This window comes from Lissotriton helveticus, chromosome 12 (genome assembly GCF_964261635.1).
Source record: "Lissotriton helveticus chromosome 12, aLisHel1.1, whole genome shotgun sequence".
In the NCBI taxonomy this organism is placed as follows: domain Eukaryota; kingdom Metazoa; phylum Chordata; class Amphibia; order Caudata; family Salamandridae; genus Lissotriton; species Lissotriton helveticus.
The window spans coordinates 167,711,632-167,726,480 of record NC_136073.1 but is presented as its reverse complement, the minus strand read 5'-3'; positions in this window follow the sequence as shown (position 1 = coordinate 167,726,480).

Genomic DNA, 14,849 nt, shown 5'->3' with positions numbered 1-14,849 from the left:
CTAACATATATATAGCCCAATGTAGCCCAATATATATTTTTCAAAGTTAATTTTCGTAAAAACCACTGGAGCATATATCTTGAGACATAGCAAAGGCAGATCGGGCTACCAGTCCCTACAATTTTGCCAAGTTTTGTGGAAATCCATTCAGCCGTTCGAGCTAAAAGTGAGTCCAACCGCCCTATGGAAAACTCAATGTTAAAAACACGTTTTGGGACCCTCCTTTTTTCTCGGCCCCCGCTTGACGAAACCCCCCCAAACTTTCAGGGGACGCTCAGAAACAAAATGTGCCATTTTCCTGAAAATGTCAGCCAATTCCGTCCATCAACGCCAAAGTTATTCAACATAGAATTTTCAGAAATCCCTATTCAAAAAAATCCTAACTATATATACCTACTGGCGACTGCCAGTAGGTTATATATATATATATATATATATATATATATATATATATATATATCATTCAATTACATTAATCTAGATTTTTTTTTAAATTTAAATTAAATTAATGTAGTCAAACAATATTTCCTATGGGGTGTAATTTGAAATCCCTGTCAGCCCTGGGCACTGGGCATGTTCCTATTGGACTTTAAGGGCGGGGGCCATTTGTCTACTGAGGGCAATTTTTTTGCAAAGGGGCCAGGTCCGTCACATTTCCTGTGTACAGCGCTTCGGTGCATTGCAAAACAGACAATGCAAAACAAATGGCTTTACTGTGTGACGTCAAACCACGCTTGCTTCAAAACCATTTGTTTTTGTACTTGTTTGGCTCCTGTTTTCTGCATGATTGTCAGGAGCAGCGCTGACATTCAGGGGTTCAGGTGCAAGGGATGTGAGGGGTCTGCTGTAGCTTGTTCAGGGGAACCAGCACATATATGATTAAAATATTTAAAACTCAAAACAGTTTTTTTCTTTATAGCGTGACCATTGCCACTCATTTAAATTTAGAATAGTAAATCATGCTCCTAGTAAATGGCTAAGAACAGTAGATGACAATGGTTAGAACTGATTCTGAAAATGAACTTTGATGCCCCTTACCACTTTCCTGACAACAATGCTGTTAGTGAACCAAGAGGGACGTCAGTTGTATTTGGCTTCCTATTTAAGGCCTGGTGTGTTACTATAGCTGGAGTAACAATAGAGTTTTTTGTTTGTTGTGCATCACACCGAACTGAGGTATTTAAAAGTATTCCCATGTGATGATGAAGGAAAACGAGGCAGTGTAAAAAAAAAATAATTCCTCAGTTTGCACAAGATGGTCAAATGGAAGCTGGAATTGATGCAAAGTTTCCTGTTGTGTAATTCAGCCACTACATGCCTAGCTCTATTTCCCTCCCATTTTAAATCAAAGCCTAATGCTTTGTATTTAATTATTTTAGAAGCCAAATCAATGCATTGTGTTAAATACACATGAACCATGCATGTTTCACAAAGATTAGTGCTGGTAGTATTTAGGGAGTGTGATGCTTTAATACAGAAGCTAAAATGAAAACCAACGATGTCTCCAATGTTCATCCACTCATTCAATGATTGGAAAGAGTCTATAATAATATATGTGTTGTAAACCTCACTACAATTGCAATTTAAAGACTTACTTGGGGAGACAATGCAGTTTTAAACATTGCAAATGTGGTGAGTTTAACATCACATTTTCAAATTTTGTCAAGGCACGGTTCATGATGCACATAGCAAATGAGTGCAGCGAGCATCCCCCACAAACTCCTTCATAGTGGTAAGGTACACTTCTTTTTTTTTAAAAGGTTTATTAATAACACAACTAACACAGGGATTCAGCCTACATCCACTGAGTGGCCGGCTGCCGTCAATATAAAATAAATCAAAGTAAGCAGGAAAAGCGGATATCTTGATACACAGCAAGCCGCCTACAACCACTACGGGCTGGCCGCGTCAGGTAATCAGTGAAGGGTCACTGCAATGTAACATGCAACAATAAAACAAAAGCTGGCACTAAGCTTACATGCACATTCTCTGGGTGTCACAGATTGTCAGTATGTATGGCATTCTCAGACAAAGTCATGCCGTCAAGCATACAGATGGAATCATCCATGGATAAGCCTGCGGGAAGGGGGGGGGGTAAGGGGGGGGAGGGTGGGACAGGAGGGGGGGGAAATCCGCCGGGCCCTAGGACAGGAGGGCACCCACTTGCCTCAGGAGGTCAACAACCAATTTCAACAAGAGCAGAGTCCGTGCTTGTTGGCACTTAGGCTTATCTAGGCACGTAGAGTAGCGCAGTTGTGTCATGTGGAAAGGGTGGGATCATTACGAGGGGCAGTCAGTCAAGCTCGCCGTTCCAGTGTCCGCAGCCCTGGCCGAGAGATAAGATGTTAAGGGTGACCAAATGTCTCGAGGTCTAGATGAAGTAGGCAGTAATTCAGCATAATTGGATAATTGTTCCTGACAATAGGTCATATCATCCAGCCATTCCTTAAATTTGGGCGCACGCCCTCTGCCCCAATGACAGGCCACTCGTCTTTTAGCCATTAATAACGCTAATGCTATGTATTTATGAGATGACGGTGGAATGGGTAGGACATAACCAAGTAGTGCTACTACGGGGGTTGCGTCTAATTGTGTCTCAGTCATGTAATGCAGAGCCTCAAAGACCTCCTCCCAGAAGGTCCGGACCTCCGGACAGCTCCAAGCTAAGTGCAACATGTCTGCGTTTGTCGCATGGCACCTATCACAGGCGTCTGTTTCCTGCAATCGAAAGCGGTGCATTTTAGCCGATGTGTAATATAACCTGTGAAGGTATTTATAGTGTATAATGCGCAGTCTGCTACTAGCCGATATGCGCTCAGTCTTTAGACAACAAAACTCTCATTGGTCATCAGTGATCTCAATTCCTAGTTCCTCACTCCATCACGTCCGGGCGTGCGGAGCCGGTTTCACCTGGTGCTCTTGAATAGCACGGTACAATAATGAAACTAATTTTGCAGGCGTTTCGCGTTGCAGGAGCAAGTGTAGGGGTGCAAGTGTGGGGGGTTCTGCTGGGAAAGCAACATGCAGGGCTCGGATTCCCTGTCGAAGACGTAGATATAGGAAGCTGTCCAGCGGCATGCAGGTAAGATTTCTAAAGAGGCAGTCAAGGGTTCGGAATTGACCATCTTTGTACAGTGTCCCCCAGGTGAGGAGAGCATCATCTCCTGCAGTAGCGGCATTGCGGGATGATAGGCCAGTGGCAAAAGCGGAGAATATAGAGAATCCGCTCCCAGTAGTGTCGCGATGCGGCGCCACGCAGTGATCGTTGCATTCACAGTATTCTGAGTGCGCTCTCGGGTTGGGATTTTAGCAAACAGTACCCCTTCTATTGGAATCGGGTGCACAAGCCAATGTTCGGCTGCTATATGCGGCATAAATCGGTGGTGTCGCACCCAATAGTATAGATAATGGGCCTGCGCGCTAATGTAATACAATTCCAGGTCCGGTATGACAAAGCCACCCGCAGCATAAGGTCTGGTGAGCATCGACCACGATATTCGAGCCTGCTCCCCCCCCCCACACCAATCTAATCAACTCGGTTTTTAACAATGCGAAAAAGTGGCGTCCTGGATAGTACGGAATGTTAAGGAAAAGGTAGAGTAGTTGAGGAAGTATGACCATTATGATCAAAGATGCACGGCCAGCTAGCGACAGCGGGAGCCTTATCCAACGGCATATCTTGTCGGTGATACGGGTGAGTGCAACACCATAATTAAGCCTAATAAGTTCTTCTTTATTTCAAGTAATGCCAATCCCCATGTAGCGGAACTCGTCATCACACCATTCGAGCGGCTAATCCAAGGGGAAACGCAGCATCGAGCTCGTAAGGGGGAATAGGCATGACTTTCCCCAATTAATCTGGACTCCAGAAATACCGCTAAAGACCACAAACTCTCGGAGGAGCGTATTGAGGTTAGAGCTGGGATTGCGAACATAGAGCGTTATGTCATCGGCATACATTGAGACAAGGATCTGCCGCAGCTGGCATCGCCGAGCCATATCATTATGCCATTGCCGTAGTCTAGCCGCCAGTGGTTCAGTCACCAACGCAAATAGGAGAGGCGAAAGGGGGCAGCCCTGCCTGGTGCCCCGGGCAATTGGGATAGACGTGGACATATGACCATTGATCAATACTCTGGCGCCCGGATGACAATATAGGAGCTTAATCCATGAAATAAATATAGAGGGGAAGCCCATCAGTTGTATGACTCCGAATAGATAGTCCCATTCAACAGAATCGAACGCCTTGGTGGCATCGAGAAAGACCGCCGCTAAAGGTAGATCAGGGGAGACACTGTCCAGGACGGTGAAAAGCGTACGTAAGTTATGAGACGTGGATCGTCCCGGGACAAACCCAGATTGATCCGGAAGTGTTAAGCAATCGAGTAGTAAGGTCAGCCTGTTGGCTATGAGTTTCGCCAGTATCTTAGCGTCGCAATTGAGCAAGGAAAGTGGGCGATAGGAGCCACACATGTGAGAGGGTTTGTCGGGTTTCAGGAAGGAGATAATGAGCGCTTCTCTCATAGATGGCGGAAGGATCCCTACTTCAAGGGATTCTTCGAAGACTTCTAGTAGGATAGGTGCCAACAGGTCAATGTAGGTTTTATAAAATTCTATAGGGATGCCGTCCAGGCCAGTGGCTTTCCCAAATTGCATCCCCATAATGGCATCCCGGACCTCATCAAGTTTGAATGGGGCACTTAAGAATTCTCGGTCTGCATCGCTAAGCCAACCTAAGGCTACGTCACTTAGGTAGGAATCTAGGTCAAGATCCCGCTGACCAACACTGGCATACAGGTTGGCGTAGTGATTAGTGAACTCATCTAGGATGGTGGCAGTATCCCAGCATCTCGTGCCATCTGATCGTTCCAGGTCAATTATATAATTGGAGTGCCGCGATTTTCTAAGCACATCAGCAAGAGCTTTGCCAGGGCGCTCCCCTTCTCCATATCTATGCGCCACCCAGTGTTTGCCACGAAAGCGTACCTCCCTTTCCGCTTCTGCCATGTATTCCGCCAGCGTCTCCCTAAATTTGCTCTTAGTGTCACCGTCTGGGCGGCTAGCTAGGAGAGTGTCAAGTCTACGTAGTTCTACCTCTAGTCTCCGAAAGGAGAAAGTGATACTCTTTAAAACTCCCGCTCCCTTAGATATGCACACCCCCCTAACGGTAACTTTGAATGCTTCCCAAATTGTTTCCACGCTCCGCACGGATCCCTTGTTGACCTCAAAGAATTCTCTAATCTCATCCTCCAGTTCCACTTGGAAGACCTCATCGAGTAGCATACGCGCATTCAGCCGCCATGCGCTGCGTGGACACTCAACGATCGAGGGGGAGAGAGTGAGCAAGACTGGCGCGTGATCGGAATATGTCCTGGCTAAGTGCCGCGTTGCCGTGACCAGAGGGCCCAGACCCCGAGATAAAAGCCAGAAGTCCCGGTGCGCCCATGAGCTGTAAAGTGTGTGCCCTCGCGTCGGTGTGGATAGAGGTTTTGCCAAGCATCTAACAGAGAGTTATCAGAGATGATGTTATGGAGCGCAGCGGCTGCTTTGGTACGGTGGTGCGGCGCGGGATTACATCTATCAGTAGCAGGGTCATAGGTGACATTAAAATCTCACTTATTTTATCCCATAGAGAAGAGAAAAAGTAAGGGGAGTCTGTGTTGGGGCCATAACAGCATACTAGCGTCACCGAGTTGAGGCCTAGTCATCCCCATGTGAGGCAAAAACTCCCCTGTATGTCACTGAAGGAGCCTACCACAGCAAAAGGCACATTATGCTTGATCAGTATGGCAGTGCCCCTGGCATAGGTAGAATAATAAGAAAAAACTCTGTGCATGGACCAGCGTGAAGCAAAGGTAGGGGCCCGCAATGGGTTAAGATGGGTTTCCTGTAACATCGCAATATGGATGTGGTGTCGTCCAAATAAGCAATGGTCTGTCACCTCTTGCGTGGATCCCCCAACCCCCGGACATTGCATGTAAGAACGTTGAATGGTGTCCCCTTATGAGCCAGTGTGAATGTTAGAGATAAATCTGAGCAAGCCTAACCAGACGAAAGTGCGGCATGTAGGATCAAAGGGAAAGTCACCCTGTGCAATGTAGAGTGCAAAATGCCATTCAATAAGTGCAGTCTTAAAAACCAAAAGTATACGGAGTAACACCTCCAACCATACAGTACAACATTCACGTACTCTCAATTCCCCCCTCCCCCCACCCACTGAAGCATCCTAATCTTGCCAGTACCCTACACCCTCCCCCCACAATCCCCCACCCCCCCAACAAATAGAACAACCACAGTTTGGGTCTCACTAATCTCATGTAGTGGACCAAATCAGTGTAATGCCCTTACGGGGCCGTCTCAGGTAGCAACACAACCTCACCCCTGTCTTGCCAGCCAGAAGCCGAGGCCCCAAGTAGGCAGACAGAGGTGTCAGGTGTTAAATAACTTGGCACCCACTGGGCAGTCAAGGCACCCCCACATTTAAAGCGCAAAGGGGGTCATCATCATCGGAACATCCCCATGAAGGTTCTCAGGTAGACGGGGAGCAAGTATTCTAATAATAGAGGACTTCATATCAGAAGGACCGTGGAATTAGCCCACCCATCACACACATCCAGAGTAAAGCACATCTCACTTCAGTCCTCCTCCAGTCCTCCAGAATCTGAGAAGTTTGCATGTCAGCTCATAGTACAGTTCAAGCTCAAAATCACTCCCCGCCCAAAGTTACAGAGTGCATGGGTCTTACTAGTGTTCCATATCGGCAAGTGGGGGATCTCGAGGATCGTCAGCATCCGCCTCAAGTCTAGCCGATCAGATGTTTCAAAAAGTCCTCCACTTGCTGTGGCTTCGTAAAGAATCGCTGGCTTCCCCTGGTGAGTGACCCGCAGTCGCGCCGGGTACAGAAGTGCGTAGTCCACCTGTGCTTTTCGCAGTTTAGCCTTGACATCCAAGAACTTACGGCGTTCCTCCTGCACCATAGGAGTGAAATCCGGATATATGGAAAAAGTGACTCCATTATAGACCAGCTCTCGCCCGCTGCGCGCCACCCGCAATGCCACATCTCGGTCTCTGTAGTTCAGAAGACGCGCTATCATCGGACGTGGAGTGTCTCCGGGTTTAGGCCGGGGCACAAGCGAGCGGTGAGCCGGCTCAACAATAAATTGGGCAGAAAAAGCGTCAGTCCCCACGGCCTCCAGGAGCAACTTCTCTACATAGTCCTCCATACGTCCAGTGTTGTTCGACTCTGGAATACCAATAAGGCGAATGTTGTTGCGCCGGCTGATGCTTCCAAGTCCTCGTTCTTCGCTGCAATGGAGCGTAGCAGATTTTCCATACGAGACAGTTGGGACGTGGGAGCGGTAGTGACATCCTCAGAATCAGAGATGCGCCTTTCCGCTTCTTTAATCCTCTCATCATGCCCATCTAACTTGTGGGCAATGGCGTCCATCCGAGAGGTTAGCCTGTCCACTTTATCCACAATAGTGGCGAATCCTTGCCGAACCTCTCTGAGGATGTCCTGTATTTCGGAGGTCGGGTAGGGCGCCGCTGCTCCATCCACAGTTCGTCCCGCTGTTCCCGATCACCTTGGCTAGGCCGGGGCGTTTTTTTAACAGCCTCAAAAGTAATCTTGGGTTGGCGAGTGTCCGGCTTGCCCATTTTGCCAAACGGGTATGACAGTGATCTCTATGCCTGCCCTCCTACAGCGCTCAAGTTTAGTGGGGTTATTCACAGAGATCAGTGAGGGATGGAATCAGGGGACTGAGCACACCACTAGCCTTTGCAGAAGTCAAGACCTCCTCGCCAAGCTGCCGCCACTCCCTCACTCTGGGCACTTAAGAATGTCTGCAGGCTCTCGAAGGTCGCAGTAGTCAGGGATAGAAAGCACCACTTGTGCCCTATACCGTCCAGGGAGCACTGCCTCGCCACACAGGGATGTCGCAAGCCAGGATTCAAAATGGCGCCAAGGGTCTCGCTCCTTCCACCTAGCGTCGCAACGGGCCGCGCTTGGTAAGCAGGCCGCCACGGTGGGTCGCGCCTCCGCAACGCTACCCTCGGATTCAAAGATGGGTGGGGGGCGGCATAATACTCCCCCAAGGCACTCGCTGGGCAAACAGCACCACTGCGTGGGACGTGGTCTTAGCGTGACCCACGGCAAGCCCGGAGCACGAAGCCTGCGGCGAGCACAGGTGCTCACTCACCCCCTCCTTGTGGTATCCAAGGCATTGTCCAGAGGCCCGTTATATCAGCGCCACTGGCTCCAAGGTGCAGATCCCGTACGTCACACCGATGTGGGCCGGAAACGTCCGCAAGGGCCCTCTGCGCCTCCAGCTCCCACCACACAAGGGAAGCAGCTCTCCACCAGCCTCCCCTCGGCGTCTAGCAGTCTTCGGAGGTAGCGCCACAGGCAGTCGAGCACCGCCCCTGCAATCTCGGGCCAGGACTATGGCCAGTGCGGCCCAGCCAGCCGCGCCGCAGCCTCGGTGTAAAGTAGCCGCCGCGGCCGTCCTCGCAGTACCCAGAGTACTGCTGTCAGGCGGGGCCGTCTTCCTTCACCGGTTTCTGGGTCAGCGAGCCAGCAAAGTGCGCGAAACTCGGTCCACAGGTGGAGCACAGTGCCAGCTATCGATTGGGGGTGCCAGGTTACACCAGTCGGGCCAGTTTAAGGATAATTAATAATATTATTTACGCCAGGCGGCAGGAGCTCGCTATATAGCGGCCATCTGCTAGTGCGCCACCTAGCACCCCCCTGGTAAGGTACACTTGCCTCACATGTTCTCTATGTGCTGGATGAAAAAAGGTCTGTGAAAATTTGCCAGGTCTGCTTTTTGGTCTCAGTATGGTCCTGTCTCTATTATATTCCATATGTGGTGTTGCATTACCAGTGGTTCACGTTGTATAGTGCTGGACTTACTCCAGGTCTGAGCTGGAATACATTTTTGAATGTTTGGGATCCTTTTTGGCTGTAGTAACTATAGAAGTGCATATTGTGAATAGTAATGATCTTATAAAAATCTTGGTGGGTGCCTGTCCCTTGGTAGAACACTCTCTAGCCTTCCCTTAAACCCTCCTCATTCCTCTCTAATATCTCTCTCATTTAGTATTAAGAATTCCCCATTTTCAAGTCATTCTTCGGTTCTTCCTACATTAACTACTGTAACCTAGGTGTTCAAGTGCTCAGATCTGTGCAAGTGGGGGTGGAGATCCCCACACAGAAATATGGGAGGGGCAGAGGCATATGCTAGTTAAAAGCATTTTGTAGTAAGTAAGTTGTAATACTGTAGTGTTGAACTTGGTACATTCCGTAGGGTGCTCTCCAAACTTTTTGCCTTTACCCTCCTGTTTTCTGAACTGTTTTTGTTGGCTTTTAGGACTCTATACACTTTAACACTGCTAATCAGTGCTAAAGTGCTGTGCTCTCTCCTTTTTAACATGGTAGAATTGACTTACACCCAATTGGCACATTTCATTTAACTGGTAGTCTCTAGTAATGTGGTACTTCATGTACCATGTCGCAAAATTTCCTATGGAAATAAACATAGGGAAAACGTTTTGGAGAATGTAAATGAAATGCTACTAGTGGGACTGCTTATTTATTAAAGAAGAACAAAGGTCCTAAAGGTGAATGAATTCAACACAAAATGAAGTTATAGACTAGGATCAGTACTATAATCAAACTTCCTATACCCAGCCGGGTAAGGAATGTTTATTCCAATCAAAGAAATCAGAGAACCTCAGGGAGGTTATATACAAACATTAGATAGGGCACAATCCTGTACCTATCCAAGAATACGAAAACAAGTGGTAAGGAAGGGAAAGAAAAGGTTAGCAGGCAAAAACGTTGGAGCCAACTGTCACTTGCAATTGGTTACATAATACAGCAAGCTAAGACAAACAGTTTCTACAGTACAGTGAACACAATGGATTTACTGCAGAACTATTTTAAGCGTCGACGTTTCGATCCCCTGGCTCCTAATAAACCGGGATCATCATCAGGACTGAATGATTAATTGCCTGTTTCAAATTAAGAACGCCTGTTGGAGTAAAAGGAAAAGGACAAAAGGAAACAAAATAAGGCATCCGCCATACATTGTAATAGACATTTTAAAACGAGGTCCATATATCAAGCTTATTTAAGGCAGTGAATATCAATATCAAGTTTGTGAACGTGTTGTTGTTCAGAGCGCATCCGCTTAAAACATGCAAAAGTTGTCATCATGGTTGCCCAACAGGAAAAGTGATTGATCGGTGTTTTGTGGACTGAGTGATCAAAAAAAGATTTTTACCCGGCGCGGTGATGTGGAGAAGGATTTGGGCCGGCGCGGTGGTTTAAAACCATTTTGGTAACCGGCGCTGTGATGTGAGCATAACAAGGTCTAGAAGAGGGATGAGAAAAGAAATTATATCTGGCGCATTTATAATTAAACCCGGCGCAGTGATTTAAAGCCATTTTAGGTGACCGGAGCAGTGATGTAAAATTTCGTGAGCATAGCAAGGTCTGATTGTATATGCAATGCAGTGATACACATTATTTCATGTGAGCCCATTGTTTAAGATACCATCTGGCAAAAATCAAGCGTTAAGCTTCAGGTGGATGGCCTAAAATGGTGATTGACTTCAGCGCGGTGACCTGGATTGATTGTTAAATGTGCGAGCATTAGGACTGCTCAGGGCGATTTGATTGCGCTTGTTGCTGTGATTAGCGATGGTGGGTGCCAGAGTCCTGTAAGGGGAGTTCAGTGTAAGAACCCAGTCTGGAGATAAAAAAAACGAGGGCACTAACCTGCCGACCTGCAGTGTGTAGCTTGGGTCAGGCGCTGAAGGGGGAGCATGAATGAGGCACCCTATAACAGAAGAAAACAATATTGGTCGTGTGTCGTACCAAGTGTAAGGTGACGGCTGGGTGTGGAGTGTCAATTACCTTCAAGTAGAAGAGGACGGGCTTATGCAGAAGTCCAATATGCCGTTGAGTAAAGTAGGAGTCCTTCTGGGTGAGCGGACTCTCAAGTGGGCGAGTCGTTCTCCATGGGTCTGGGGACTGCCCTGGGTGTGCAGCTTTGTTCGCGGACCAACTATAAATCAAGAAATGAGGATTCTTGGTGAGGAGCGAGTCATGGGCGCCCTCGGGTATTTGGAAAAGTACCGGGGCTTACACGGGCGCTTACCTTCCGTTTGGTTGAGGCAGGGGAGACACAATGGTCTTTCTCCTGGAGCGTGCGGCAGGCTGCAGGTCGGAAGACACAATGGTCTCTTCTCCTGGGCAGTGCGATAATACGCTGCTGCTGCGTGGCTGTCCTGGTTTCCGCGTTGATATCGACTAGAACCAATGTGGAAACCAAGGAAGGACTAACTCAAAGTGTGTAGTCCCTGGGGATATGGCGGACATATTGTAGTGGTGTTAGTTGTGATTAAGGCACGAGAAGGGAGTGGCAGACATGTTATCGTGGCCTTTGCAGTTGGGAATAATCGGTGATTGCTTGAAGCAGATCACAAAGTGAAGTGAGAAGTGGGTGATCCTTGTGGGGACAGTGAAAAGTGATTCTTGTTGATACATTTGGGCAACTGAACCGGCATTGTGTTACACACGTGTGCATGCATGCGCGTCAGGTGGTTCTAGTCATTACTGCAATTTCAGACATTTATACACAATTGGCGGCTACATGTACTGGACAATTGATTTGCTAATACAGTTGAAGCAGCTTCACACTCAAATCATAGTAGACAAATTACATCAGGGCGAATCATGCGGCATCTAACAGGAAAAGTGATTGATCGGTGTTTTGTGGACTGAGTGATAATTAATCACCCATGGTCCAAAGATATCCACTGGGTCCCCTTGTTCACATTAAAAAGACATATCCCCAGGGACTACACACTTTGAGTTAGTCCTTCCTTGGTTTCCACATTGGTTCTAGTCGATATCAACGCGGAAGCCAGGACAGCCACGCAGCAGCAGCGTATTATCACACTGCCCAGGAGAAGAGACCATTGTGTCTTCCGACCTGCAGCCTGCCGCACGCTCCAGGAGAAAGACCATTGTGTCTCCCCTGCCTCAACCAAACGGAAGGTAAGCGCCCGTGTAAGCCCCGGTACTTTTCCAAATACCCGAGGGCGCCCATGACTCGCTCCTCACCAAGAATCCTCATTTCTTGATTTATAGTTGGTCCGCGAACAAAGCTGCACACCCAGGGCAGTCCCCAGACCCATGGAGAACGACTCCCCCACTTGAGAGTCCGCTCACCCAGAAGGACTCCTACTTTACTCCACGGCATATTAGACTTCTGCATAAGCCCGTCCTCTTCTACTTTAAGGTAATTGACACTCCACACCCAGCCGTCACCTTACACTTGGTACGACACACGACCAATATTGTTTTCTTCTGTTATAGGGTGCCTCATTCATGCTCACCCTTCAGCGCCTGACCCAAGCTACACACTGCAGGTCGGCAGGTTAGTGCCCTCGTTTTTTTTATCTCCAGACTGGGTTCTTACACTGAACTCCCCTTACAGGACTCTGGCACCCACCATCGCTAATCACAGCAACAAGCGCAACCAAATCGCCCTGTGCAGTCCTAATGCTCGCACATTTAACAATCAATCCAGGTCACCGCGCCGAAGTCAATCACCAGTTTAGCCCATCCACCTGAAGCTTAACGCTTGATTTTTGCCAGATGGCATCTTAAACAATGGGCTCACATGAAATAATGTGTATCACTGCACTGCTTATACAATCAGACCTTGCTATGCTCACGAAATTTTACATCACTGCGCCGGTCACCTAAAATGGCTTTAAATCACTGCGCCGGGTTTAATTATAAATGCGCCTGATATAATTTCTTTTCTCATCACTCTTCTAGACCTTGTTATGCTCACATCACAGCGCCGGTTACCAAAATGGTTTTAAACCACCGCGCCGGCCCAAATCCTTCTCCACATCACCGCGCCGGTTAAAAATCTTTTTTTGATCACTCAGTCCACAAAACACCGATCAATCACTTTTCCTGTTGGGCAACCATGATGACAACTTTTGCATGTTTTAAGCGGATGTGCTCTGAACAACAACGCGTTCACAAACTTGATATTGATATTCACTGCCTTAAATAAGCTTGATATATGGACCTTGTTTTAAAATGTCTATTACAATGTATGGCGGATGCCTTATTTTGTTTCCTTTTGTCCTTTTCTTTTTACTCCAACAGGCGTTCTTAATTTGAAAAAGGCAATTAAACATTCAGTCCTGATGATGATCCCGGTTTATTAGGAGCCAGGGGATCGAAACGTCGACGCTTAAAATAGTTCTGCAGTAAATCCATTGTGTTCACTGTACTGTAGAAACTGTTTGTCTTAGCTTGCTGTATTATGTAACCAATTGCAAGTGACAGTTGGCTCCAACGTTTTTGCCTGTTAACCTTTTCTTTCCCTTCCTTACCACTTGTTTTCGTATTCTTGGATAGGTACAGGAATTTGCCCTATCTAATGTTTGTATATAACCTCCCTGAGGTTCTCTGATTTCTTTGATTGGAATAAACATTCCTTACCCGGCTGGGTATAGGAAGTTTTATTATAGTACTGATCCTAGTCTATAACTTCATTGTGTATTGAATTCATTCACCTTTAGGACCTTTTTTCTTCTTTAAGAATTAATCACCCATGGTCCAAAGATATCCACTGGGTCCCCTTGTTCACATTAAAAAGACTAGTGGGACTGCAGCACTGATTGTGCCACCCACTTAAGTAGCCTTTTAAACATACCATTTGATTTACATGGAGATGGCTGAGGCAATAATTATTACACTTATCACCTTAGTTAACTCACAGTTGATTAGGAAATGAAATAGGCGCACAAGTGTGGGAGGTCAACCACCATAAACTCCCATATGGGACAAAGTAAACAATAATGCTTATGGCAAGAGAAACTCAGCACTCAAATCATCAAAAATGTTGATAAATGTTGTGATATATGTTCAAGATTAACATGCATAAAGCCACACAATGCGAATGGCTCCGCAAATGATTTCTTTATTCATGATCTTACACCCTCAGCGTCCTGAGCAGTGACCACAAAAGCATGAACATTTCAAGCTATTGTGGACAATGTACAGGATGCCAAGGTGAACCAACTGAAATTTACAGGACCGCAAATGATCTATCCCTACACAGGATGAGAAAACAATGTCATTAAGATTTTCTGATGCTTCAGAAAAGGAAAACTTTGCATTCCAGCTTACGTATATAGAAATCTGGAACAGCCCTGTAGAAGTCCCAAGAAGGACGGCGTTGGCTATGGCTACAATCAAAAGACTTTTTTTAGAAAATAAGATCATGGATAAAGAAATCTTCTAAATCATTTGGATGTTCATTTTCCAGCGGTGGCAGCTACATTAGGACAGAGGAGCGCCGCCCCCATGCCACCACTAGTTCATAAAATGATAATAAAACAGCTTTTAAATCCTTTTCATTATCATTTTATTTAATTCCACTGGGCCCACCCACAGGACTCTGACGAGTCCACGGGATGACACTGCTGGTGGGGGAATGTCGGGCACTCCCTTCACTGAGCATGAGGTGCTCAGTGAAACCCCTCATGTGCAGTGAAGTGCTCTGCAGCCTCAGCTGCATTGCTGGGCTGGAAAGAGCAGGTACAGGCTCCCAGTCAGCCTGGGAGTGCAAGTTGCCGACTCTCAGGCAAATCCTGAAGCAGCTATCATGCGAGAGAAGCTTCAGGATTTGCCACAGGGCAGGATGAAAGCCTGTGCCCAGAGCCAGAAGAACGAAGATCTGAGGCACAGTTAACGGCGGTGGCAGCGCTAAGTACGTTTATTTTAAAGTTTGTATTTTTTTTCTAACCAAACC